This window comes from Aquarana catesbeiana, linkage group LG02 (assembly GCF_042186555.1).
Source record: "Aquarana catesbeiana isolate 2022-GZ linkage group LG02, ASM4218655v1, whole genome shotgun sequence".
In the NCBI taxonomy this organism is placed as follows: Eukaryota; Metazoa; Chordata; class Amphibia; order Anura; family Ranidae; genus Aquarana; species Aquarana catesbeiana.
The window spans coordinates 354853-379184 of record NC_133325.1 but is presented as its reverse complement, the minus strand read 5'-3'; positions in this window follow the sequence as shown (position 1 = coordinate 379184).

The window sequence follows — 24332 nt, the reverse complement described above, 5'->3', positions numbered from 1 at the left end:
AAACTTCTTCGACACTAACTACTCCCTTTATCTCAACCCACCATACACATTATTTGAACATATCTGCATCTCTACCCCTAGAGATAAGGGACTGATCTCTCAAGTATATAATGATCTCAATAACCTTCACCAACCTGAAAAATCTGGCCCCATGATTAGATGGGAAACAGAAATTGGTTGCTCGTTCCCCATTGAGTCTTGGTCCAAAATGACCAAAAACCTTCGCAAAAGCAACTGTGCTGCTGCATTTAGAGAATCCCCCCTTAAACTTTTTATTAGATGGTATATGACACCAGCCAAAATGAATTCCTTCTATTCCACGACATCCCCTGACTGTTTCATGGGCTGCCCCATAGCATAGCATGTTCAAATCATTAGTAAGACCTCATCTGGAATATGCAGTTCAGTTTTGGACACCAGTTCTCAAAAAGGATATCGGGGAACTGGAGAAAGTGCAGAGAAGGGCAACCAAACTGATAAGAGGCATGGGGGAGCTCAGCTATGAGGAAAGATTAGAGGAACTGAATTTGTTAACTCTTGAGAAAAGGAGAATAAGGGGGGATATGATAAACATGTTTAAATATATAAGGGGTCCATATAGTGAACTTGGTGTTGAGTTATTCACTTTACGGTCAACACAGAGGACAAGGGGGCACTCTTTACGACTGGAGGAAAAGAGATTTCATCTCCAAATACAGAAAGGTTTCTTCACAGTAAGAGCTGTGAAAATGTGGAATAGACTCCCTCCAGAGGTGGTTCTGGCCAGCTCAGTAGATTGCTTTAAGAAAGGCCTGGATACTTTCCTAAATGTACATAATATAACTGGGTACTGACATTTATAGGTAAAGTCGATCCAGGGAAAATCCGATTGCCTCTCTGGGATCAGGAAGGAATTTTTTCCCCTGCTGTAGCAAATTGGAGCATGCTCTGCTGGGGTTTTTTGCCTTCCTCTGGATCAACTGTGGGTATAGTATTGGGTATATTGGATTGTACGCTTTTTTTTTTTTTTTTTTTATGCTTGGACTGGATGGACTTGTGTCTTTTTTCAACCTGACTAACTATGTAACTATGTAACTATAGCAGGCAACTACATCCACATTTTTTGGAGCTGTAAACATCTGGAGCCAATTTGGAACGCAGTTATTAGTAAATTAGAAAAACCACTTAAAAAAAAAAAATTCCCTTTCACCACAAATCTGCCTCCTCTATGCCTTGGTTCCAGATGTTCCTCTTCCTGGTAACAGACTAATCCACTCTCTAATTAGTTCTGTTCAATGGATGATAGCTTTTAACTGGAAATCACACAATCTTTCTTAGCCCCAGGTTGAATCCAGAATGGAAATTCTCAGACTTTCAGAGAGAATCCATCACACTATATCTGATAGCATGCATATCTATAATGACAAATGGCTATTTTGGTCCTCACATGATGATGCACTTTAATGTCCATGTACTAGGCCTTTTATTTGTATTTCTCACGAGATGCCTGTACCCCTCGGTCTTCCCCCTCACCTACCACACCAATGTACTATACATTATGATACTTTATTTCATACCTATGTGATATCTGTAATAACGCTTTATCCTGTACAAATCTCATGGCACCTGTGTACATGTTTTATTGTTGTCTTCCAAATAAAATCTTTTGTAAACAAAAAAATAATAATCATTTGAGAATTCACCAATCAAAATATATCTATTAATATAGACAGATACATCTACATAGATATTTGATCCCACAACTAAAATGCCATCATTATTGATCTTTCTGGAAGGCGGTGGGTGACATCTTCCCTCTCTTGAAGAGCGATGGGTGATGGGTATCTCGGGTATCTGACACTTTAGGGTGTTTTGGGTACTTTGTCCCCCTCTGGTCTCTGTGGTTCCTCCTCACTAAGTGACCACACTATTCTCTAATGATATAACGGCTGGTGGGAAGCACCACTACAACCCGTAGTAGACAAGGATTCCAACAAACCCAACATGTCTGATCCCAGCAGTGTGCAGAACAGAATTTAAACCCACCGTCCACTTAATAGGTAAGTATGAAATGTTCAGATTTAATAATGTTCATTCTCAATACATTAGCAAAATACTACAATTAACAATAATAGAGATAATGCTATAACTACTGGTAACCCAGCGTTGCTCCATACTTATTAGTGGATAAATGTTTTTGTATTCAGGTCAGGTCTGAACAGAATTATGTGACATTTTGGGAAAAATATACAACCAAGAAGTCCAGAACTTGAGGCTATTAGAGCAAAAACCTCCACAGCCACCATGTATTTTCCTCTGGTACTCAGATAGGCCGGGATCATGGCAATCCAGACACTGCAGAACACCAGCATGCTGAAGGTGATGTACTTGGCTTCATTAAAACTGTCCGGTAATGTCCTGGCTAAAAAAGCAATAATGAAACTCACAGCTGCCAGAAGACCCATATATCCCAGGACAGAGTAGAAGCCAATAACTGAACCCTCATTACACTGAATGATGACCTTCCCCTGATAAGAGTGAGTGTCCTGATCCTGGAAGGGAGGAGAAATAGACAACCAAGTGACACAGATTAAGAATTGAACCAGTGATAAGACACAAATGATAAAAGTGGGTAGTTTGGCTCCCATCCATTTCCTCCAGGGGCTCCCAGGTTTGGTGGCTTTAAAAGCAATACACACCATGATACTTTTGGCAAGAAGAGAAGAGACAGCAACTGAGAAGATGACACCAAAAGAGGTGACACGGAGCATGCAGGTCACATCTACTGGATGGCCGAGGAACAAGAAGACACAGAGGAAGCTCAGCATGATGGAGACCAGGAGAAGATAGCTCAGGTTCCGGTTATTAGCTTCAACAATGGGGGTGTCCTGGTAATGTATAAATATCCTTAATATTAAACTAGTCAGAAGACAACAGAGGATGGAGACAGCCGAAAATACTACAACAATGGTATCAGTGTAGGAGAGAAATTCCACCAGTTTTGGAACACATCGATCCTTCTTCTCATTTGGCCATTCTTCATCAGGACATTTCATGCAGTTTTCACTGTCTACAAGAAGAACAATACAAACACAATGAACATCGGGGTCAGAGTTTCAATCAGTACATTTTAGGGCCTCACGAAATGAGATCGGTCGTCACTACATCAGGATTGATCGATTTTCACATATACAATATACCCCATAGTCTGTAGACTCTATAACTTTCACACAAATAATATACACTGATTTGGGGTATTTTCACCAAAGAAATGGAACAGAATACATTTTGGCCTAAATATATGAAGAAAGATTATTTATTTGCAAAATTTTATAACAGAAACAAAGAGAAATGTGTCTGAGTAATTGTCATTCAAAGTGTGAGAGCGCTGAAAGCTGAAAATTGGCCTGGACAGGAAGGGGGTGAAGTGTCTGGTATTGAAGGGGTTAAACACATCAGAAACAGACATTACAGCGCACAGAAACAATGACAAAACATTTAGAAGATATCTGTGTCGTCTTATTAATGACATGAGCTCCAGCACTTATTACCAAGTCCTGGCTTGCAGTCTGCACTCTAATTCATCCCAAAGGTTCTATCGGGTTGAGGTCAGGACTCTGTGCAGGCCAATAAAATTCCTCCACCCCAAACTCGCCCCTCCATGTCTTTATGGACCTTGCTTTGTGCACTGGTGAGCAGTCATGTTGGAACAGGAAGGGGCCGTCCCCAAACTGTTCCCACAAAGTTGGGAGCATGAAATGGTCCAAAATGTCTTGGTATGCTGACATCTTAAGAGTTCCCTTCACTGGAACTAAGGGGCCAAGTCTAACCCCTGAAAAACAACCCCACACCATAATCCCCCCTCCCCGACACACCATAATCCCCCCTCCACCAAATGATTTGGACCAGAGTACAAACAAGGTCCATAAAAACATGGATGAGGGAGTTTGGGGTGGAGGAACTTGAATGGCCTACAAAGAGCCCTGACCTCAACCTGATAGAACACCTTTAGGATGAATTAGAGCAGAGACTGCGAGCCAGGCCTTCTCATCCAACATCAGTGCCTGACCTCACAAATGCTCTTCTGGAAGAATGGTCAAACATTCCCATAGACACCCTCCTAAACCTTGTGGACGGCCTTCCCAGAACAGTTGAAGCTGTTATATCTGCAAAGAGTGGAGCCAACTCAATATTGAACCCTACAGACTAAGACTGGGATGTCATTAAAGTTCATGTGTGTGTAAAGGCAGGCGTCCCAATACTTTTGGAAATATAGCGCATCTCTAATGGACCTAATCAGTCTTTACATTTCAGCTGTTTTGGGAGAGGTGAAGATTTCTTATTGTTCTATTGTCTTTCACAATTATTACAATCCAGTGGCGGTTGGTGCTCCATCGGTTGGGGGGTGGCAGATGGACCGGATGCACATACCTCACCCCTCCATAGCTCCAGCCCACCACTGCGCACCATACCCTCCTCCGGTCACCGGCTCACTTACCCTGTGCAGGTCAGGCTCTCCACCGTGTTTGAATCCATCAGCGGTGGCTTCCCCCCTCTGTCTCTTCCGTGTCCCCCCTCCGTCTCTTCTGTGTCCCGGCCTCCGTGTCCCCCGTCCGTCTCTTCTGTGTCCCGGCCTCCGTGTCCCCCACCGTCTCTTCCGTGTCCCGGCCTCTGTGTCCCCCCCCCATCTCTTCCGTGTCCCGGCCTCCGTGTCCCCCCATTTCTTGTGATTTCAGTCCACAAACGCCTGTGTGTTGTCAGCCCACAACAGGAATTACCAGCCGAGTGCATTACTGGCAGGATCAACACGTATCTTTCTGTACTTATTTTTTTAATGTGATTCGCACAAAGTGTTGAAAGACTAAAATGGTAAATAAAATAAAAACGTTTTGTACATGTGGATAATATCAGATTTCCTGGTTCCCCACTGCTAGGATGCTGAGCACTAAATGTAATACCCCCGGGGGGAGACGGAAGTAGTAAACTGCCGCACTTTCTACTTAGATATGTGGAATAAAGTGCTAAAGTGCTTTACTATTATTATTACATCAATAAACCTGTCCATAAATCCATATACTATATATACAATAACAAAAACTCATCACTATCCAAAAATCTGTCCAAATAATTCATTAATGTGGAGTCAAAGAAAAGGCACTTCATCAATGTGAAATCAAACAAGAAAACATGATGTATGTGAAGTCCATGATTAAAAAATGAAGCATGTTGTCAGTGAAAAAAGTGCATAAAAGTTCATCAGCATAAGGTGCATGTGAGGTTCCTCCAATGTTAGGGCCGGGTTCACACCATTGAGAATTGGATGCGGATTCCCCACATCCAGTACACAATAGCAGGAGATTTTGGCCGGCTCTCTAAGGAGCCGGTTGACATATCGCCACAGCGGGTCCGGTGTGATTCTGTGCGTCTTTTGGTCCGTTTCAGGTCCGAATTCAGCCCAAAATTTCACCTGAAATCAGACCTGAAATGGTGAACCAGGACGTACCGGACCCCCCCGCTGTGATCTGCATGCGGCTCATATGTGATCCGAGCCGAAGATATAAAGTGCTCCATGCAAATCACTGTGACACCCAGCGTGTAGACTCCCACCAGAGGGCGCACTCATCTATCGGGGTGGACCCCCTGGGCTTATGCTGAGGTGGGTCAACAAGGCTTTGGCTTTTACAGTATCTGACAAAAGTAAGTACACCCCTCACATTTTTGTAGATATTTTCTTCTATCTTTTCATGTGACAACACTGAAGAAATGACACTTGTCTACAATGTAAAGTAGTGAGTGTACAGCTTGTATAACAGTGTAAATTTGCTGTCCGCTCAAAATAACTCAACACACAGCCATTATTGTCTAATCCGCTGGAAACAAAAGTCAGTACACCCCTAAGTGAAAATGTCCAAATTGGGCCCAAAGTGTCAATATTTTGTGTGGTCACCACTGTAGCAATAACTCTCACTGGAGCTGCTGGTTTAAGCGGGTTTGTTACCTTCACTCTCCTTCCCTCTGTTTCACCGGCACCGGGTCTAGGGTTCCGTTGAGTTTACCTCTGGACGATACACGCACCAACACTTGAGTACATTTTCAATGCTTTATTAAACAATTTACTAAGGAAGTAGCAGGAAAGAGGCAGAAAGGAAACTGCAGAAGAAACTCAAATATCTTCTTGTAAGATTCTTGACAAATGTCCTGGTAGAATTTGGATATTACAATGGAGTGCGCTCCCCTTGTGGTACACAATCTTTGCTCGGCTGGATAGGCCTCTCTCACTTGCCTAGCAGCCAGTACGTAGCACGAACAACAGTCTCTGCCACAGACTTGTTTGGGATAAACCTGTACAATCCTCTGCCACAGGATGTATTGGTTTTTCTGCAATGAATGTCAGTCACAGTGCTTGAACCTTTAAGCCAACCCGGCAACACTATGCTGTATAGTTACTTTATGATACGTCCTCCAACCGAGTCACCAGGCCCCTCTCCAGACCAGCACTCTGCGTGATCCTTCCATGACGGGTCCTCCCCTGGGATCTCCTTGGTTGTCCAGCTTCTTCACTCAGGATAGACAGCTCAGGACCATTCCTCTGCTGCTGTGGTAGGCCCCAGACAAGCTTCTGGGCCCACCCCTGCACCACAGCAACGTGGGCCTCTGGAACGGAGGACCATGAGATTGCTCTCTAACGCATACCTGTCAGTCAGGAGGACCAGCAGGTGGCTGTAAAACGAACCCCACAATATGGCGTCTGTCCCATAAATACCCTCGCCCAGAATGCAACTCGGAGGACCACCTCCTCCGAGTTGTCTCAGGGACAGAAGAGCATCCATACGCTTCGACAGGTTGCCCTTCCAACACTGACCAGTGATAACAGCGACACCCACCGGTCAGTCTGGAAACACGCACAATGTCAGCCAAGCTGGAACAGAGGCAAACTTAACCTTCCTAATGAACAAGTTATTAAATTTACCTAACATATGGTAGATCGCAAATCTACCAGCACTACACCATTACTTTCCAGCACTGTCTTAACCCTCTTGGGTATGGAGTTCACCAGAGCTTCACAGGTTGCCAATGGAGTCCTCTTCCTCTCCTCCATGATGACATCACAGAGATGGTGGATGTTAGAGACCTTGCATTCCTCCACCTTCCATTTGAAGAGGCCCCACAGATGATTAATAGGGTTTAGGTCTGGAGACATGCTTGGCCAGTCCATCACCTTTACCCTCAGCTTCTTTAGCAAGGCAGTGGTCGTCTTGGAGGTGTGTTTGGGGTCGTTATCATGATGGAATACTGCCCTGCGGCCCAGTCTCTGAAGGGAGGGAATCATGCTCTGCTTCAGTATGTCACAGTACATGTTGGCATTCATGGTTCCCTCAATGCTCTGTAGCTCCCCAGTGCCGGCAGCACTCATGCAGCCCCAGACCATGACACTCCCACCACCATGCTTGACTGTAGACAAGACACACTTTGTACTCCTCACCTGGTTGTCCCCACACACGCTTGTCACCATCTGAACCAAATAAGTTCATCAGACCACAGGACATGGTTCCAGTAATCCATGTCCTTAAGCATGATTCACACCTATGCATTTTTAGTGCTTTTTGCATTTTGCAGATTTGCAATACAGAACGTATTCCATAGGAAACCATGATAAATGGACTGTAGTGCAAATCTACAAAATACAAAAAGCACTAAAAATGCATCGGTGTGAATCAAGCCTAAGTCTGCTTGTCTAAGCAAATTTACACTGTTATACAAGCTGTACACTCACTACTTTACATTGTAGCAAAGTGTCATTTCTTCAGTGTTGTCACATGAAAAGATAGAAGAAAAGATTTACAAAAATGTGACTGAGGGGTGTATTCACTTTTGTGGGATACTGTATGTCCACCCAATGGTTTTATTTTTTTGTTATTATTTTTCGTTATTCTCATTTTTTTTTTCATTGTTATTATTTTATTTTTTGCTTTTATTTTTATTTTATTTTTATTTTATTTTTATTTTTATTTTATTTTTACTTTTATTTTTCACATTTATTTTTTTAATTCTATGTTTATTTTCATTTTTATTTCATTTTCATTTAGAGTGGATGTAAACCCTCACATATACCTAGTGACAGTACGGATCCCTGTCCTAGTGATTGTCGCTCGGGATTCTTAAATAGGCAGGTTGAGAGGCTCCAGGAGGATTATTTAATTTGGAGGAAACCGTTTTATCATGTTCCTCTGTGGTTTGTAAAATCCAGTTGGGGACCTGGAGCCTGGAGATTTCATAGCAATCTGTGTGGGATGGAATCTCCAATCCTGGAACTGGGTTTTTGGAACAGCCAGGAGTCTGGCTTGTTGATTGTACAGGTGGGTCCTGGACTTATAGCAGAACCAGGACCAGGGTTCTGGGCTCCACCCTCCCGAGGAGTCCAGGTGTACAAGGGAGAAGTGTGTCTGTTGGCACCGGACAGTCTGACAGAGCAGACGGAGGGCCCAAGCCGGTGGGCTGAAGCAGCCAGGAAGCTGTAAGAGAGATTGTCACCAGAGGTCCAGAGTGGGTACCAAACAGGGACACAGTTACAGGGTCAGGAGGACCGAGGTCAATGCCTGAACAGCACTGCCGACCAGAGAGCCAGGTGGCTTGGTATTTTCCATTTTTTTCATTATTGCTTTGAAGTTGTAACCCCTGTGTGGGAATCCTGGATGGACTGTTTTTTTTTTTTTCTTTTAATTCAATAAACATTGAATTGAATTGAAAGATAAGATCTCACCCCTATGTAGACACCGGAACAGGTCACTGATCTGATAGAAGGTCCGTTTCCTGCTGATGCCATCTCCAAGCAGCTGATCAGACTATCTTCCTTCCATGTGCAGAGTGTCTTCTGCAAGGTCCTGGTAATGCCAGTTGGGGAACATGATGGCGGGGTAGGGTGATGGAGTAACCCGTAAGGTAGCCCATGCGATACGGATAGTCCTGCAGTTCCCGGGCTGGCCAGATCCTCGTGGATTTACGGGAGAAATTCCCAGGGCATGTGGGTGGGTCTATGGATACGCTATGGTTAGCGTGATGGCGTCATGTTGACGCGTTTCATCCGTCACTCGGATTTCTTCAGAGCATGCGCTGTAACCTGAGACTTTACCTTAAATAGCCTGGACGCGGGACTATGTAATCACATCAGTGTCTGGTTGTCTCGGTAACATCGTTACTTGATCGACAGCCACACATACACAACAAACAGTGCAAGATCGGCGGACCGATCTGGAGGCACAGATATCTATGAAAAAATGAAAAATAGACAAAATAATAATAAAAAGGACCAGAGGAGTACCGGTAGCAATAGAAGACAGGAGAGGAGAAAGTACAGAAAAGATAAAAAAGATAATTATGTATAAAATAAAATAAAGGTAGATGGACCCTTCAGGAATAGATTAAACCAAAGAACCAAAACAGGGGATAAGTTCAGTTATGGCTAATGAAAGCTAAGGCGTAAGGAACACTGAAAGGTTACATTCATTATTTAACCCTTGAGGGTGCATGCTATTTAAATTATATATCCACATTTTTTCTTTCTGGCACAGCATTCCGTCAAAGTCACCCCTTCTCAGGGGCAGGTTCAGCCTGTAAATACCCTTAAATGTGAGTCCGGTGGGATTACCACCATGGAATTTAATAAAATGTAGGGAGATCGGACGCTCATCGTCCTTGGAGCATAGTTTGAAGCAGGAGAATCTGAATGCCGCACACTGGATAAAGTTGAAAAATCTTCTTTATTAAAAATACAGGACAATTGAGCAGATGATACAGACACAGCTGACGCGTTTCGCACTCTAATTTGAGTGCTTACTCATAGCTGACAGATATTGGGAATGACTATCTTATATATCTTTATAAGAGATGCCACGTGACCACATATTTACACATCTAATAGATATCAACTGAAAGCCAATTATGGAAGGTCTCAGCATCTGCTGTCAAATAAGTGTGCTACCCAATAGGAAAGACTCTTATGAACATGACATTTAAACGACAACGAATAGCTTAAATGGGTGAATAAGAAATATATATATATATATATATATATTTATATATGGGTGTGTGTAAGTGTGTGTGTAAAACGAAAAAACTAAAAAACAAAAAAAGATGTATATGTGCAAGGAAATGTGGTAAGATTTGGTTGTGTTGGAGCAAAGTGTAAAAAAACAAATGAATGAAAAAGTTGTGTGTATGTAACAAAAGTGTAAAAGTATATAAATATAAATTTATATATGCAATGCATCACCTTGATAATGTATGTGCATTACTAATAGAATCAAATAGATGCACAAATAAATAATGCAATATGATAAAGTGCATTTAAAGAGGTGAAATAAAATAAAATAAAATAAATTAAAATTAAAATGGTAAAGTGGAATCAGAATTATATATATATGTATGCCGTTTAAGTATCAAAACATGGAATATATAATGTAATAGACTACAAAATTATTTGGTTAAACTCATGTATATATATGAGTATGATATAGGTTACAAAGTGATATGTGAGATGTGAATGGAAGAAATAAGTGGAAGTAAAATACAAAAGTGACTAAGCAGAAACAATCTTGTAGTCCTGCCAAATCGTGACTAAAAATCGGCATGTGTGTGGGTATGTCAAAACATGTCAGAACGATCACATCTAAGACTGAAATGCCTTGTATATAGCACAAGATCATGAGCAGTGGATAGCGATCCGACTGCAAGCCAGGTGTGTAAAAAGCTGTCAAATAATAAGAATGAAAATCAGCATGTGTGTGGATGTGCCGGAGCAATCAATGGTTAATGACTAAGCAGAAACAATGTTGTAGTCCTGCCAGATTATGAATAAAAGTCGGCATGTGTGTGGGTGTATCAAAACATGTCAGAACGATCACTTTTAGGCTCGATTCACACCTATGCATGTTGCTTTTGAGCGTTTTTGGAGTTTTTTTTTTCATGCTTGCCACGTTTTTGAGCAGCGTTTTTGTAGCGTTTTTGCTGCGTTTTTGCGGCGTTTTTGCCGCGTTTTGCATTTTTTTCTTACAGTTTTTTTTTTGACTGTATACAGTCAAAAAAAAATAAAAAAAAAAATAAAAAAAAACCCCGCAAAAACGCATCAAAAACGCATCAAAAACGGTGCACTTGTGTTTTTGATGCTTGTCCATTGAATTCCATTACATGCAAAACACTGCTTTTGGCATGAAAAAAGTCCCCGACCCTTTCCAAAAACGCAGAAATACAAAAAGGCATTGATGTGAACATGTTCCATAGGAACCCATGTTAAAAAATTCCCATGCATGTCTGCAAAATGCAAAATGCATCAAAAAACGCGCTAGTGTGAATGGAGCCTTAAGGCTGAAATGCCTTGTATATAGCACAAGATCATGAGCAGTGGATAGTGATCCGACTCCAAACCAGGTGTGCAGAAAGCTGTCAAGTAATAGGAATGAAAATCGGCATGTGTATGGATGTTACATAGTTACATAGTTACATAGTAGGTGAGGTTGAAAAAAGACACAAGTCCATCAAGTCCAACCTATGTGTGTGATTATGTGTCAGTATTACATTACATATCCCTGTATATTGCGATCATTCAGGTGATTATCTAATAGTTTCTTGAAGCTATCAATGAGACCACCGCCTGTGGAAGGGAATTCCACATCCTTACCGCTCTTACAGTAAAGAACCCTCTACGTAGTTTAAGGTTAAACCTCTTTTCTTCTAATTGTAATGAGTGGCCACGAGTCTTATTAAACTATCTTCTGCGAAAAAGTTTTATCCCTATTGTGGGGTCACCAGTACAGTATTTGTAAATTGAAATCATATCCCCTCTCAAGTGTCTCTTCTCCAGAGAGAATAAGTTCAGTGCTCGCAACCTTTCCTCATAACTAAGATCCTCCAGACCCTTTATTAGCTTTGTTGCCCTTCTTTGTACTCGCTCCATTTCCAGTATGTCCCTCCTGAGGACTGGTGCCCAGAACTGGACAGCATACTCCAAGTGCGGGCGGACCAGAGTCTTGTAGAGCGGGAGAATTATCGTTTTATCTCTGCAGTTGATCCCCCTTTTAATACATGCCAATATTCTGTTTGCTTTATTAGCAGCAGCTTGGCATTGCATGCCATTGCTGAGCCTATCATCCACTAGGACCCCCAGGTCCTTTTCCATCCTAGATTCCCCCAGAGGTTCTCCCCCCAGTGTATAGATTGCATTCATATTTTTGCCACCCAAATGCATTATTTTACATTTTTCTACATTGAACCTCATTTGCCATGTAGTCGCCCACCCCATTAATTTGTTCAGGTCTTTTTGCAAGGTTTCCACATCCTGCGGAGAAGTTATTGCCCTGCTTAGCTTAGTATCGTCTGCAAATACAGAGATTGAACTGTTTATCCCATCCTCCAGGTCGTTTATGATCAAATTAAATAGGATTGGTCCCAGCACAGAACCCTGGGGAACCCCACTACCCACCCCTGACCATTCTGAGTACTCCCCATTTATCACCACCCTCTGAACACGCCCTTGTAGCCAGTTTTCAATCCATGTACTCACCCTATGGTCCATGCCAATGCACCTTATTTTGTACAGTAAACGTTTATGGGGAACTGTGTCAAATGCTTTTGCAAAATCCAGATACACCACGTCTATGGGCCTTCCTTTATCTATATGGCAACTCACCTCCTCATAGAAGGTTAATAGATTGGTTTGGCAAGAACGATTCTTCATGAATCCATGCTGATTACTGCTAATGATATCATTCTTATTACTAAAATCTTGTATATAGTCCCTTATCATCCCCTCCAAGAGTTTACATACTATTGATGTTAGGCTAACTGGTCTGTAATTCCCAGGGATGTTTTTTGGGCCCTTTTTAAATATTGGTGCTACATTGGCTTTTCTCCAATCAGCTGGTACCATTCCAGTCAATAGACTGTCTGTAAAAATTAGGAACAACGGTCTGGCAATCACCTGACTGAGTTCCCTAAGTACCCTCGGATGCAAGCCATCTACTCCCGGTGATTTATTAATGTTAAGTTTCTCAAGTCTAATTTTAATTCCGTCCTCTGTTAACCATGGAGGTGCTTCCTGTGTTGTGTCATGAGGATAAACACTGCAGTTTTGGTTACTGAAGCCCCCCGATTCACTCGTGAAGACTGAGGAGAAGAATAAATTCAATACCTTTGCCATCTCCCCATCCTTTGTAACCAGATGTCCTTCCTCATTCTTTATGGGGCCAATATGGTCTGTCCTCCCTCTTTTACTGTTTACATACTTAAAGAATTTCTTGGGATTTTTTTTTGCTCTCCTCCGCTATGTGTCTTTCATGTTCTATCTTAGCCATCCTAATTGCACCCTTACATTTCTTATTGCATTCTTTATAAATTCTGAATGCTGTGGATGATCCCTCAACCTTGTATTTTTTGAAGGCCTTCTCCTTTGCTTTTATATGCATTTTTACATTGGAGTTAAGCCATCCAGGATGTTTGTTCGCTCTTTTAAGTTTATTACCCAATGGGATACATTGGCTAATGCCCTTATTTAATATGCTCTTAAAGCAAACCCATCTCTCCTCCGTATTCTTTGTTCCTAATATTTTATCCCAATTTATGCCTTTTAGCAAGGTTTGTAGTTTAGGGAAGTTGGCTCTTTTGAAATTCAGTGTCTTTGTGTTCCCATCATGTCTCCTATTTGTGTGATTTATACTGAAACTAATTGACCTGTGATCGCTGTTACCTAAATTGCCCCGTATTTCCACATCTGTTATCAGGTCTGTATTGTTGGTAATCAGTAGATCTAGTAATGTTTTATTTCTAGTTGGTGCGTCTACCATCTGACCCATAAAATTGTCCTGCAAGACACTAAGGAACTGGCGAGCCTTAAATGAATGCGCGGTTCCCTCCGCCCAGTCTATGTCTGGATAATTAAAATCCCCCATTATGATAACACTTCCCATCCTTGCCGCTAATCCAATTTGTGATAGGAGATCCGTCTCCACTTCCTCCCTCAGGTTAGGGGGCCTATAGCATACTCCCAGTATTATTTTCCCCTTAGCTTCATCCCTTTGGAGCTCTACCCATAAAGATTCCACCTCCTCCCTAGCCCCCTCAGTGATGTCATCTCTCACATTCACTTGTACATTATTCTTGATATATAGGCATACCCCTCCCCCTTTTTTACCCTCTCTATCCTTGCGGTATAGGGTATACCCTTGAATGTTTGCCAACCAATCAAGAGAGCTGTTGAACCAGGTCTCTGAAATTCCCACAAAATCCAAATCCTCCTTGTACAACAGTATCTCTAGTTCACCCATCTTGTCCGCCAGGCTCCTGGCATTGGTGAACATGCCACATAGTTTAGACTGGTCGCATATTGTCCTCGTATTGGGTGTTTCAAGATTGCAACTTGGACTTGCTACTATACTCACCTTGTGTTTTTGTGCTTTGGTTAACCTACCACTAATGCCCCCAATACTACCCTCTGGAATATCTTCCGCGCTGGCTATCACTGTCTCTGGACCCTCCCCCCATCGCCTAGTTTAAAAACCTCTCTAACTTTTTGGCCATCTTCATTCCCAGCAGATCTGCACCCTCCTCATTTAGGTGCAGTCCGTCCCTTCTATAGTACCGGTTACCGACTGAGAAGTCGGCCCAGTCCTCCAGGAACCCAAACCCCTCCTTACTACACCAGCTCTTCAGCCACTTGTTTACTTCCCTAATCTCCCTCTGCCTCTCTGGTGTGGCTCGATGTACCGGTAGTATTCCTGAGAACACTACCTTGGAGGTCCTTTTCCTCAATTTAGCTCCTAAGTCCCTAAAATCGTTCTTTAGGACACACCATCTGCCTCTGACTTTGTCATTGGTGCCAACGTGCACCATGACAGCCGGGTCTTCCCCAGCCCCTCCCAGTAATCTGTCCACAAGATCCGTGATGTGCCGAACCCGAGCGCCCGGTAGACAACATACTGTTCGGCGCTTCAGGTCTTGGTTACAGATTGCCCTCTCTGTCCTTCTAAGAATTGAGTCCCCTACCACCAGAATCTGTCTTTCCTTTCCCTTTGCTGCCCCCCCACTCTCACTGGAGGAGTTCTTCCCCTGGCAGCTAGGAGAGTCCCTCATCTCCAGCAGTGCTGGTCCCTGACTGGTTACACCAATGTCACTCAATGGAGAGTACTTATTGGGAAGCTTAAGTCCTGGATCGGCCTCCCTGGCACTTCCCCCTCTACCCCTCCTGACTGTCACCCATCTACTCTTTGCTAGTGCCTGCACCTCTTTGTCTCCACCCGCCTCTGTGCTGGCCCCTGCCGGCACCTGCCGTGTACGTTCCTGGCTCACCTTTAGTATGGAGGGACTTCTCAGTGCTGACAGTTGCTTCCCCAGATTCAGAACCTGGGCTTCCAGGGAAACAATGTGCTTACATTTTGCACAGCAGTATTCGCCCTCGATCGGATGATCAAGGAACGCATACATGCGGCAAGATGTACAAAGAGTCGCCTCTCCACACCCGCCGGGCATCGTACCTATTAAATTTAGTGAGGATTTGGGGATTTTACCCTGTCCAAATTACCTAACAACTAGCTTCCTGGCACTAATACTCAAGATAATACACAGGTACACGACAAGACAATACACAGGTACACAATACACAAGTACTAACGATCCACACACTACTCAGACAACACTCAGATACTCACACTACACAGGTACTATGACCCCTGTTATAACCTCCTGTTTTAAACTCTTGTTTTTAACTCCCACTTAATCCAGCTCCACTTACACCAAGCTCCACAGCTTCAAACTGAGCACGCTCAGACTGAGTCCTACAACAAGTTAAATAGGCACCTGTGAGCAATTAACAACACCCCTTAATTGATAGACTGATGAAACAAGAAAAAAAAAAAAAAGCTATTTAAAAAGTGACAGCAAAAGGCAAATTAAAAACTAAAAGGAAAAGTCCCCAAAATGCAACCCAGCAAACACCAACAGACAGCAAACACACACCAACAGACAGCAAACACCAACAGACAGCAAGACTTGTATACTCTAACACTTGTTTTTAACTCCCACTTAGTCCAGCTCCACTTACACCAAGCTCCACAGCTTCAAACTGAGCATGCTCAGACTGAGTCCTACAACAAGTTAAATAGGCACCTGTGAGCAATTAACCACACCCCTTAATTGATAGACTGATGAAACAAGAAAAAAAAAAAAGCTATTTAAAAAGTGACAGCAAAAGGCAAATTAAAAACTAAAAGGAAAAGTCCCCAAAATGCAACCCAGCAAACACCAACAGACAGCAAACACACACCAACAGACAGCAAACACCAACAGACAGCAAGACTTGTATACTCTAACACTTGTTTTTAACTCCCACTTAATCCAGCTCCACTTACACCAAGCTCCACAGCTTCAAACTGAGCACGCTCAGACTGAGTCCTACAACAAGTTAAATAGGCACCTGTGAGCAATTAACCACACCCCTTAATTGATAGACTGATGAAACAAGAGAAAAAAAAAGCTATTTAAAAAGTGACAGCAAAAGGCAAATTAAAAACTAAAAGGAAAAGTCCCCAAAATGCAACCCAGCAAACACCAACAGACAGCAAACACACACCAACAGACAGCAAACACCAACAGACAGCAAGACTTGTATACTCTAACACTTGTTTTTAACTCCCACTTAATCCAGCTCCACTTACACCAAGCTCCACAGCTTCAAACTGAGCATGCTCAGACTGAGTCCTACAACAAGTTAAATAGGCACCTGTGAGCAATTAACCACACCCCTTAATTGATAGACTGATGAAACAAGAAAAAAAAAAAAAAAAAAGCTATTTAAAAAGTGACAGCAAAAGGCAAATTAAAAACTAAAAGGAAAAGTCCCCAAAATGCAACCCAGCAAACACCAACAGACAGCAAACACACACCAACAGACAGCAAACACCAACAGACAGCAAGACTTGTATACTCTAACACTTGTTTTTAACTCCCACTTAATCCAGCTCCACTTACACCAAGCTCCACAGCTTCAAACTGAGCACGCTCAGACTGAGTCCTACAACAAGTTAAATAGGCACCTGTGAGCAATTAACCACACCCCTTAATTGATAGACTGATGAAACAAGAAAAAAAAAAAAGCTATTTAAAAAGTGACAGCAAAAGGCAAATTAAAAACTAAAAGGAAAAGTCCCCAAAATGCAACCCAGCAAACACCAACAGACAGCAAACACACACCAACAGACAGCAAACACCAACAGACAGCAAGACTTGTATACTCTAACACTTGTTTTTAACTCCCACTTAATCCAGCTCCACTTACACCAAGCTCCACAGCTTCAAACTGAGCATGCTCAGACTGAGTCCTACAACAAGTTAAAAAGGCACCTGTGAGCAATTAACCACACCCCTTAATTGATAGACTGATGAAACAAGAAAAAAAAAAAAAAAGCTATTTAAAAAGTGACAGCAAAAGGCAAATTAAAACTAAAAGCAAAAGTCCCCAAAATGCAACCCAGCAAACACCAACAGACAGCAAACACACACCAACAGACAGCAAACACCAACAGACAGCAAGACTTGTATACTCTAACACTTGTTTTTAACTCCCACTTAATCCAGCTCCACTTACACCAAGCTCCGCAGCTTCAAACTGAGCATGCTCAGACTGAGTCCTACAACAAGTTAAATAGGCACCTGTGAGCAATTAACCACACCCCTTAATTGATAGACTGATGAAACAAGAAAAAAAAAAAAAAGCTATTTAAAAAGTGACAGCAAAAGGCAAATTAAAAACTAAAAGCAAAAGTCCCCAAAATGCAACCCAGCAAACACCAACAGACAGCAAACACACACCAACAGACAGCAAACACCAACAGACAGCAAGACTTGTATACTCTAACACTTGTTTTTAACTCCCACTTAATCCAGCTCCACTTACACCAAGCTCCACAGCTTCAAACTGAGCATGCTCAGACTGAGTCCTACAACAAGTTAAATAGGCACCTGTGAGCAATTAACCACACCCCTTAATTGATAGACTGATGAAACAAGAAAAAAAAAAAAGCTATTTAAAAAGTGACAGCAAAAGGCAAATTAAAAACTAAAAGGAAAAGTCCCCAAAATGCAACCCAGCAAACACCAACAGACAGCAAACACACACCAACAGACAGCAAACACCAACAGACAGCAAGACTTGTATACTCTAACAATTGTTTTTAACTCCCACTTAATCCAGCTCCACTTACACCAAGCTCCACAGCTTCAAACTGAGCACGCTCAGACTGAGTCCTACAACAAGTTAAATAGGCACCTGTGAGCAATTAACCACACCCCTTAATTGATAGACTGATGAAACAAGAAAAAAAAAAAAGCTATTTAAAAAGTGACAGCAAAAGGCAAATTAAAAACTAAAAGGAAAAGTCCCCAAAATGCAACCCAGCAAACACCAACAGACAGCAAACACACACCAACAGACAGCAAACACCAACAGACAGCAAGACTTGTATACTCTAACACTTGTTTTTAACTCCCACTTAATCCAGCTCCACTTACACCAAGCTCCACAGCTTCAAACTGAGCATGCTCAGACTGAGTCCTACAACAAGTTAAAAAGGCACCTGTGAGCAATTAACCACACCCCTTAATTGATAGACTGATGAAACAAGAAAAAAAAAAAAAAAGCTATTTAAAAAGTGACAGCAAAAGGCAAATTAAAACTAAAAGCAAAAGTCCCCAAAATGCAACCCAGCAAACACCAACAGACAGCAAACACACACCAACAGACAGCAAACACCAACAGACAGCAAGACTTGTATACTCTAACACTTGTTTTTAACTCCCACTTAATCCAGCTCCACTTACACCAAGCTCCACAGCTTCAAACTGAGCACGCTCAGACTGAGTCCTACAACAAGTTAAATAGGCACCTGTGAGCAATTAACCACACCCCTTAATTGATAGACTGATGAAACAAGAAAAAAAAAAAAAGCTATTTAAAAAGTGACAGCAAAAGGCAAATTAAAAACTAAAAGGAAAAGTCCCCAAAATGCAACCCAGCAAACACCAACAGACAGCAAACACACACCAACAGACAGCAAACACCAACAGACAGCAAGACTTGTATACTCTAACACTTGTTTTTAACTCCCACTTAATCCAGCTCCACTTACACCAAGCTCCACAGCTTCAAACTAAGCACGCTCAGACTGAGTCCTACAAGTTAAATAGGCACCTGTGAGCCATTAACCACACCCCTTAATTGATAGACTGATGAAACAAGAAAAAAAAAAAAGCTATTTAAAAAGTGACAGCAAAAGGCAAATTAAAAACTATAAGGAAAAGTCCCCAAAATGCAACCCAGCAAACACCAACAGACAGCAAACACACACCAACAGACAGCAAACACCAACAGACAGCAAGACTTGTATACTCTAACACTTGTTTTTAACTCCCACTTAATCCAGCTCCACTTACACCAAGCTCCACAGCTTCAAACTGAGCATGCTCAGACTGAGTCCTACAACAAGTTAAATAGGCACCTGTGAGCAATTAACCACACCCCTTAATTGATAGACTGATGAAACAAGAAAAAAAAAAAAGCTATTTAAAAAGTGACAGCAAAAGGCAAATTAAAAACTAAAAGGAAAAGTCCCCAAAATGCAACCCAGCAAACACCAACAGACAGCAAACACACACCAACAGACAGCAAACACCAACAGACAGCAAGACTTGTATACTCTAACACTTGTTTTTAACTCCCACTTAATCCAGCTCCACTTACACCAAGCTCCACAGCTTCAAACTGAGCACGCTCAGACTGAGTCCTACAACAAGTTAAATAGGCACCTGTGAGCAATTAACCACACCCCTTAATTGATAGACTGATGAAACAAGAAAAAAAAAAAAAAAAAGCTATTTAAAAAGTGACAGCAAAAGGCAAATTAAAAACTAAAAGGAAAAGTCCCCAAAATGCACCCCAGCAAACACCTACAGACAGCAAACACATACCAACAGACAGCAAACACCAACAGACAGCAAGACTTGTATACTCGAACACTTGTTTTTAACTCCCACTTAATCCAGCTCCACTTACACCAAGCTCCACAGCTTCAAACTGAGCATGCTCAGACTGAGTCCTACAACAAGTTAAATAGGCACCTGTGAGCAATTAACCACACTCCTTAATTGATAGACTGATGAAACAAAAAAAAAAAAAAAGCTATTTAAAAAGTGACAGCAAAAGGCAAATTAAAAACTAAAAGGAAAAGTCCCCAAAATGCAACCCAGCAAACACCAACAGACAGCAAACACACACCAACAGACAGCAAACACCAACAGACAGCAAGACTTGTATACTCTAACACTTGTTTTTAACTCCCACTTAATCCAGCTCCACTTACACCAAGCTCCACAGCTTCAAACTGAGCACGCTCAGACTGAGTCCTACAACAAGTTAAATAGGCACCTGTGAGCAATTAACCACACCCCTTAATTGATAGACTGATGAAACAAGAAAAAAAAAAAAGCTATTTAAAAAGTGACAGCAAAAGGCAAATTAAAAACTAAAAGGAAAAGTCCCCAAAATGCAACCCAGCAAACACCAACAGACAGCAAACACACACCAACAGACAGCAAACACCAACAGACAGCAAGACTTGTATACTCTAACACTTGTTTTTAACTCCCACTTAATCCAGCTCCACTTACACCAAGCTCCACAGCTTCAAACTGAGCATGCTCAGACTGAGTCCTACAACAAGTTAAAAAGGCACCTGTGAGCAATTAACCACACCCCTTAATTGATAGACTGATGAAACAAGAAAAAAAAAAAAAAAAGCTATTGAAAAAGTGACAGCAAAAGGCAAATTAAAACTAAAAGCAAAAGTCCCCAAAATGCAACCCAGCAAACACCAACAGACAGCAAACACACACCAACAGACAGCAAACACCAACAGACAGCAAGACTTGTATACTCTAACACTTGTTTTTAACTCCCACTTAATCCAGCTCCACTTACACCAAGCTCCACAGCTTCAAACTGAGCACGCTCAGACTGAGTCCTACAACAAGTTAAATAGGCACCTGTGAGCAATTAACCACACCCCTTAATTGATAGACTGATGAAACAAGAAAAAAAAAAAAAGCTATTTAAAAAGTGACAGCAAAAGGCAAATTAAAAACTAAAAGGAAAAGTCCCCAAAATGCAACCCAGCAAACACCAACAGACAGCAAACACACACCAACAGACAGCAAACACCAACAGACAGCAAGACTTGTATACTCTAACACTTGTTTTTAACTCCCACTTAATCCAGCTCCACTTACACCAAGCTCCACAGCTTCAAACTGAGCACGCTCAGACTGAGTCCTACAACAAGTTAAATAGGCACCTGTGAGCAATTAACCACACCCCTTAATTGATAGACTGATGAAACAAGAAAAAAAAAAAAAGCTATTTAAAAAGTGACAGCAAAAGGCAAATTAAAAACTAAAAGCAAAAGTCCCCAAAATGCAACCCAGCAAACACCAACAGACAGCAAACACACACCAACAGACAGCAAACACCAACAGACAGCAAGACTTGTATACTCTAACACTTGTTTTTAACTCCCACTTAATCCAGCTCCACTTACACCAAGCTCCACAGCTTCAAACTGAGCATGCTCAGACTGAGTCCTACAACAAGTTAAATAGGCACCTGTGAGCAATTAACCACACCCCTTAATTGATAGACTGATGAAACAAGAAAAAAAAAAAAGCTATTTAAAAAGTGACAGCAAAAGGCAAATTAAAAACTAAAAGGAAAAGTCCCCAAAATGCAACCCAGCAAACACCAACAGACAGCAAACACACACCAACAGACAGCAAACACCAACAGACAGCAAGACTTGTATACTCTAACACTTGTTTTTAACTCCCACTTAATCCAGCTCCACTTACACCAAGCTCCACAGCTTCAAACTGAGCATGCTCAGACTGAGTCCTACAACAAGTTAAATAGGCACCTGTGAGCAATTAACCACACCCCTTAATTGATAGACTGATGAAACAAGAAAAAAAAAAAAAAAAGCTATTTAAAAAGTGACAGCAAAAGGCAAATTAAAAACTAAAAGGAAAAGTCCCCAAAATGCAACCCAGCAAACACCAACAGACAGCAAACACACACCAACAGACAGCAAACACCAACAGACAGCAAGACTTGTATACTCTAACACTTGTTTTTAACTCCCACTTAATCCAGCTCCACTTACACCAAGCTCCACAGCTTCAAACTGAGCACGCTCAGACTGAGTCCTACAACAAGTTAAATAGGCACCTGTGAGCAATTAACCACACCCCTTAATTGATAGACTGATGAAACAAGAAAAAAAAAAAAAAGCTATTTAAAAAGTGACAGCAAAAGGCAAATTAAAAACTAAAAGGAAAAGTCCCCAAAATGCAACCCAGCAAACACCAACAGACAGCAAACACACACCAACAGACAGCAAACACCAACAGACAGCAAGACTTGTATACTCTAACACTTGTTTTTAACTCCCACTTAATCCAGCTCCACTTACACCAAGCTCCACAGCTTCAAACTGAGCATGCTCAGACTGAGTCCTACAACAAGTTAAATAGGCACCTGTGAGCAATTAACCACACCCCTTAATTGATAGACTGATGAAACAAGAAAAAAAAAAAAAAAAAGCTATTTAAAAAGTGACAGCAAAAGGCAAATTAAAAACTAAAAGGAAAAGTCCCCAAAATGCAACCCAGCAAACACCAACAGACAGCAAACACACACCAACAGACAGCAAACACCAACAGACAGCAAGACTTGTATACTCTAACACTTGTTTTTAACTCCCACTTAATCCAGCTCCACTTACACCAAGCTCCACAGCTTCAAACTGAGCACGCTCAGACTGAGTCCTACAACAAGTTAAATAGGCACCTGTGAGCAATTAACCACACCCCTTAATTGATAGACTGATGAAACAAGAAAAAAAAAAAAAAAGCTATTTAAAAAGTGACAGCAAAAGGCAAATTAAAAACTAAAAGGAAAAGTCCCCAAAATGCAACCCAGCAAACACCAACAGACAGCAAACACACACCAACAGACAGCAAACACCAACAGACAGCAAGACTTGTATACTCTAACACTTGTTTTTAACTCCCACTTAATCCAGCTCCACTTACACCAAGCTCCACAGCTTCAAACTGAGCATGCTCAGACTGAGTCCTACAACAAGTTAAATAGGCACCTGTGAGCAATTAACCACACCCCTTAATTGATAGACTGATGAAACAAGAAAAAAAAAAAAAAGCTATTTAAAAAGTGACAGCAAAAGGCAAATTAAAAACTAAAAGGAAAAGTCCCCAAAATGCAACCCAGCAAACACCAACAGACAGCAAACACATACCAACAGACAGCAAACACCAACAGACAGCAAGACTTGTATACTCGAACACTTGTTTTTAACTCCCACTTAATCCAGCTCCACTTACACCAAGCTCCACAGCTTCAAACTGAGCATGCTCAGACTGAGTCCTACAACAAGTTAAATAGGCACCTGTGAGCAATTAACCACACTCCTTAATTGATAGACTGATGAAACAAAAAAAAAAAAAAAAGCTATTTAAAAAGTGACAGCAAAAGGCAAATTAAAAACTAAAAGGAAAAGTCCCCAAAATGCAACCCAGCAAACACCAACAGACAGCAAACACACACCAACAGACAGCAAACACCAACAGACAGCAAGACTTGTATACTCTAACACTTGTTTTTAACTCCCACTTAATCCAGCTCCACTTACACCAAGCTCCACAGCTTCAAACTGAGCACGCTCAGACTGAGTCCTACAACAAGTTAAATAGGCACCTGTGAGCAATTAACCACACCCCTTAATTGATAGACTGATGAAACAAGAAAAAAAAAAAAAAAGCTATTTAAAAAGTGACAGCAAAAGGCAAATTAAAAACTAAAAGGAAAAGTCCCCAAAATGCAACCCAGCAAACACCAACAGACAGCAAACACACACCAACAGACAGCAAACACCAACAGACAGCAAGACTTGTATACTCTAACACTTGTTTTTAACTCCCACTTAATCCAGCTCCACTTACACCAAGCTCCACAGCTTCAAACTGAGCATGCTCAGACTGAGTCCTACAACAAGTTAAATAGGCACCTGTGAGCAATTAACCACACCCCTTAATTGATAGACTGATGAAACAAGAAAAAAAAAAAAGCTATTTAAAAAGTGACAGCAAAAGGCAAATTAAAAACTAAAAGGAAAAGTCCCCAAAATGCAACCCAGCAAACACCAACAGACAGCAAACACACACCAACAGACAGCAAACACCAACAG